This window comes from Phascolarctos cinereus, unplaced genomic scaffold (genome assembly GCF_003287225.1).
Source record: "Phascolarctos cinereus isolate Bilbo 61053 unplaced genomic scaffold, phaCin_HiC Scaffold_2;HRSCAF=192, whole genome shotgun sequence".
NCBI lineage: Eukaryota > Metazoa > Chordata > Mammalia > Diprotodontia > Phascolarctidae > Phascolarctos > Phascolarctos cinereus.
In genome coordinates, this window is record NW_027555625.1 from 333,331,699 (window position 1) to 333,337,698 (window position 6,000).

A 6,000-nucleotide genomic window follows, 5' to 3' on the forward strand; every position below is an offset into this window, starting at 1 on the left:
AGGCCTGGGTAATTACGAGCAGCTAGTAGCATAGTGGATACTTATTACCTATCTGATTTTGGGCAAGTTACCTAACATCTTTTTGTTTCCTCAGCTGTCAAATGGGGATAATAATAGCATTTATCTCACAGGGTCGAATCAAATAATTCTTATAAAGCACTTAGCATAATGCCTGGCACATAGTAGGTGCTATATAAATGCTAATTATTATTATTTTTTTACTACAGAGATGTTCACATCTTTGATCTTGCCATCACCCACAAGTGTTCCAATTCTATGTTTGTGGACTCTGAAATGCTTTTATCTGATTAAAATCTGTTGACATTTCACCTCTTCCTCTACCTTGCAACCCTAAAACCTGTTCTTGATCCTCACCATGGTTATCCCTTCATTAAATCCCTTGGCCCACAGTTCTTCCCCAGGCTATTTATTACCCTTGCACTGGCTATACTCATTTCTCTTCACCCCTTGATCAACCAGTTCAACTTGGCTATCATCTTCTCCCAAGCCCCTTGCTTTGTTACTCTATCAAAAATCTTACCCTAAACCTGGGCCTTGGATCATTCCTACTGTCTACTGCCTTTGTTCCTACTCACATGCTGCTAAATGAAGCTCCAGAAAATCATGAAACCACACTGACGAAAGTCCACTACAAATAATACATTTACCATCCTCGCAGTCACGTCAGTGACTGGTGTCATATTGGTGTCATCTTTGAGTCATCTCTCACATCCAGCCACTTGTCAAGTCCTGTCATTTCTAACTTAGTAACATCTCTCTTATATACTGCCTTCTTTCTTTTGAAGCTGCAATGACCCTGGTGTAGGCCCTGATCGTCTCTTACCTAAGCTAGGTGTCTCTGCCTCAAGTCTTTCCCCTCTTCACTCCATCTGCCCCTTAGCTGTCCAAATGATCTTCCTACGGTATGGATGAAGCCCTCCCACCACTTGTGGCCCGCCAAAAGATTTTGGGCAGCCTGGGAAAAATATAGGGTTGCCATTGCACACTCATCTGTTTGTCATGTGACCCGTGGCAACCAACCATCATCAGTCTGTCTCTAGTCTAACCTATCTGAAGTCTGAAGAAGTTTAGCCTTTTTTACTACCTGCTGCCACATTATGCAGGTCTGGTATAGATCCAGCCACGTCAACCCTCCCCAACCCCATTCAATAAACTCCAGTGGCTCCCTATCACCTCTAGGATACAATATAAAATCCTCTGGCTTTTAAAGCCCTTCATAACCTGGACCATTCCTACCTTTTCCAATCTTCTCCTACCTTACTCCTATATACACGCTCTGCAGTTTAGTGAAGCTGGCTGGCCTCTTTGCCCTTTCTCTAACAGGACTCTCCTCCTCCCATCTCTGGGCATTTTTACTGGCTGTCTCCCATGCCTGGAATGCTCTTCCTCCTCATCTCCACCTCCTGGCTTCCTTCAAGTCTCAGCTACAGCCCTACCTACTGCAAGAAGCCCATGCTAGTCACACTTGATCTTAGTGCCTTCCCTCTGAGATGCTTCACAATTTATCCTGTCTATATTTATCCTTTCTATTGTTTGAACATAGTTGTTTGTATATTGTCTCCTCTGCTAGACTGTGAGTGCCTTGTAAGCCAGGATTATGGTTTTTTTGGTTTGCTTTTTGCTTTTCTTTGTATCTCTAGTACTCAGCACAGTGCCTGGTACATGGCAGATGCTTAATAAATTCTGGTTGACTGTGTTTATTCTGTTTATACCTGTATGTATCTGGTCTCCCTGTATAGGGTGTAAACTCTTTGTTTTGTTTTTGTCTTTGTCTCCCTAGAGTCTAGTACAATGTCTGGCGAACAGTAGGCACTTAGTAAATACTTGTCTATTGAGTGAGGTGACAGAGTCAGGATTTGATCTCTTGTTCTCCAACTTCAAATATATTTCTGCACTTTGCTGTACTGCAGATTAAGGTTCTCAGGACACCAAATCTAATGTTCTTTCCATTACACCAAGCTGCTTTCCTCTGAATAAAAACAAATTCTTTGAATAAAGACCCTTGAGGTTATTCATGTTTCCCAGTCATGAACAGCTCCTATAATTTTACTTTGGGGGCTGTAAGGGAACATAGTTCACATAATAAAGACTGATTCTATTTCTTCCAGGTGCATTCCATTCAAACATTGAAAATGCTACTTAATCATAAATGATTTTCAGAAGTCTTTGTTGTATTACCAGGCTAGAGATGAGAGTCAGGAATTCTGGGGCTAAAGGCCCTATGGTTCCTTAGCCCTCTTTCAGCAGAACCCACACCTTTAAAGGAATCAAAATGGACCAGGAAATCAACCCTGTAGCTTCCTTCACTTATTATCCTGGGTCTGAGGATTCCCTCTTTTGGAATCCTGCATTCTTCAAAAGATGCCAAGACTTTTCTACATTTATCAGGAATGGGATATTAAATCATAGCAAAACCTTGCTTTGGTGGGGTCTCTACAGGGCCCAAGGTGAGTTTTCTGAAAGAGTGCCCTCTCTGAGTGGGAGTGCTAGAGAAGGGAGGAAGAGTAGCAGAATGGAAAAAGCTTAAGATAGGAGTGAATTAATTCTTGGTTCTGTTCCGCAATTAGTAAATGGAGCTAGAATGTGAACCTGCATCCTTCCCAAGCATGATAATAATTCTGGAAAGTGTCAAGAGGATCTAGGTTAGGATCTCGGTCCTGTTATTTTCTAATGGTGACCTTGAACAAGACCCAACCTCCTTGGGCCTCAGTTTCCTCATTTGTAAAATGAAAGGGTTAGACTAGATGACCTCTAAGGTCCCCAAAGCTACTTTATTAGCTTTGTGACCCTAGGCAAGTCACTTCTGCTATCTGGTCCTCAGTTTCCTTCTCTGTCAAATGAACTACATGATATTGATATCAAAAGTCACGTTGACCTCCAAAATCCTGTAATCATCCATTTCCTCCTAGGGACAATAATACCTTTCCTGCCCACCACCAGGCTGTTAAGAGGTTTAAATGGTGTGATATGTAGCAATGCCTTAAAAAAAAGTAGGAGTCCAAGCAATGACAACAAATAATATTGTGGAGTTTACACTTATGTGACTTAAAAAAAGATTAAAAAGAAACAGCTACAATTGGGTAACCCAGTCAAACAATTCAGGTGTTCCGAAGCAGACAGAATACTAGATTGGGGTCACAGTACCTGGATTCAAATTCTAACTGTGGCACTTACTACCATTGTGACTATGGGTTAAATCACTTTTCTGGGCCTCAGTTTCCTTATCTGTAAAATGACAGAGATGGGCTAGAAAGTCTCCATTTTGAGGAAGACCAGCCATGTTTCACACTTCAGATTTTGTCACCTTGTCCCTGAGTGTATTCTTCCTCTCCTTCCCTACTCACAGTTTTCCAGCTCTCTTTTATGTGTTGCCTTCACCCATTAGAACGTAACCTACTTTAGGGCAGGACACATCTGTCTTTTTTTTTTTTGCTTGTATTTGTATCTCCAGCGTTTGGCACAGTGCCTCATGGGTAGTAAGTGCTTAACAAATGTTTTTTGACTTGGCTTAACTAAATTACCTTTAAGGTTCCTCCCAGCTCAAAATCTGTGAACTGAAGGATTTATATTTATTTAACAACTGCTGCAATCAGATGCCATGGGTTGGTCCAGTTAGGCATTCAACTTGTACTGCACCTTTAGGAAGGAAAAGTTTCCTGGGGCTGGCAAAAAGCCAGCAGAAACAGAAACTACAGCCAGACGAAGCCTCAGAATTGAAGAAATGGAAGGGGCCTTAAAATGTAAAACACAGAATGTGAAAGCTACAAATGGTAGTAGAACACAGACCATAGAACATCAGAGCTGGGAGAGAAATTGAGATATAATAAGATAGCATACCTAGTCAAATCAACAAGCAGTTATTCAGTGTTTACTACGTTTCAGGCACTGTGCTAAGTACTGGATAGGCCAATATAAAACAAAACAAACAAAAAAAAGACAAACCTTCCCTTGAGGAGGTTACTTTCTATCGGAGGAAGGCAATGCAAAAAAAAAAAAAAGAGCTGAAAAGCAGGGGTAGGGGACTAATCTAGCAAATCAGAAGCAGAGATGGAAAAGAAGTGAAAGACAGCTGGCCTGGGCCCTGCATAAAAATGGAGGTTCTGAGAGAATCTCACCATTGGGAGAAGGGGGCTATAGAGGTAGTGGAGTCTTCTAGGATAGATAGGATAATAGATATACAGCCTGAAGGGACCACAGGGACCATCTAGTCACTGGGACAGAGGGAACTTCTAGAGTGAGAAGGCAACTGGAGAATGGTGGCAAAGTCTAAAGAGCAAGAAAGAAAGCCTGAAAGGAATTTCCAGAGTTAGATGGGCCCTTGAAACATAGAACATAAACTGTTAGTGCACCCACAGACCTTAGAATATAGAATGTAAAATGCCAGAATTGGAGGGGAATTTAGAGATCACCTCAGACAACCTCTTAAGTTTCCAATGCTATGGTTTTGTAGCTGTTTGGAGTATTTTTATTTAATTGTCAGTTGGCAGCATTATGCAGTGAAAACATTACTGGCCCTTGAATCAGAGGTCCTGGGATCAAGTCATGTTGCCCTTTCGGTTTTGCCCTGACTTTGTTTAGTTGAATGTCTAGCCAAGCTTCCTTTAAATTTTATCTTCCACAGATTTCAGAAAAATCTGGAAAGACTTACATGAACTGATGCTGAGTGAAGGGAGCAGAACCAGGAGACTATTTTACATAGCAATAACAACATTGTGTGATGATTATGATACGATAGACAGCTCTTCTCGGCAATACAATGATCCAAGACAATTCCAAAAGACTGTGATGGAAAATGCTAACCATATACAGAGAAGGAACTATGAAGTCTGATTGTAGATAAAAGCATACTATTTTCACTTTTTTGTTGTTCTTTCACAACATGACTAACGTGGAAATATGTTTAACATGATTTTATATGTATAACATATCAGATTGCTTGCTGTCTTGGGAGGGAAGACAGGGAAGGAGAAAAATTTGGAACTCAAAGTTTTACAAAAATGAATGTTGAAAACTGTCTTTACATGTAATTGGGAAAAAAAATACTATTAAGGAAAAAAATAAATTTTATCTTTCATGACTTTGCTGTGCTTTATGAGATGACATTGCTCATAACTGCCTATCATCCTTCTTTGTAAGATTTTACAAATGAATTTATGATCTAGCCCCATGTTGCCTTTGGCAATCATCTCTCTCCATTTGGCAAGTACAGTAAGACAGATGTTTGCTGATTAAGGCACATTCTATCCTCAGGTCTTTTGGTTTCCTTATTGTGGCAATTAATTTACAATGGCTAAAATTTAGAATAAAATTATTACAGTCTATGCTGATGTGATTTCTGTTGCCTATTTCCCATTTTTATTTCAAGTTATTTGTTTAAATACTTCAGGATTGAACTATTTCAGTTGTACACCATATCTTTTCTACATTATTCTGTTTTCAGCTGGGACATGAGCTGACTGTATACAGATAGGGTTTAAGAAATAATTCTTGCATTAATAGCAGATCCTTTTGAATATGTGAAAATATAATCTATTTTATTTTTATGATAGTGTGGTGTTCTTCATATCCCATACTTACCAATTATTTTCTCATCAAAAGTATTCATGATATAAAATAGTGAAGCTTCTTTGGCTTCTCACTTTCCTTTTTCCTGAACTATCTGCTTCCATATATTTCTCCTCATCATCACTTTTTGCTACTTTTGCATTGAAGTCACCAAGTATGATAATATATATATTTTTTTCTTAATTAATTTATTTTTCATTTTCAACATTCACTTCCATAAGCTTTTGAGTTTTAAATTTTCTCTCTCCTCATCTCTCTCCCTAAGGCAGTGTGCAATCTGATAAAGGCTCTACATAAACATTCCTATTGAACATATTTTCACATTAGTCATGTTGTAAAGAAGAATTAGAACCAATAGGAGGAACCACAAGAAAGAAGAAACAAAACAAGACAGAAGAGGAAAAAAAAGAGCAA

The 6,000-nt window shown here is 39.3% G+C and overlaps 1 long non-coding RNA gene across 1 annotated transcript in view; it reads left to right on the plus strand.

Moving 5' to 3' along the window:
* Positions 1-5,332, plus strand: part of LOC144455937 (uncharacterized) — an 80,523-nt gene extending 75,191 nt beyond the window's left edge. Inside the window, exon 3 of the long non-coding RNA XR_013484821.1 lies at positions 4,643-5,332. This is a non-coding gene — a long non-coding RNA (uncharacterized LOC144455937). The remainder of the gene's footprint in view (positions 1-4,642) is intronic.
* Positions 5,333-6,000: the final 668 nt, after the last annotated feature.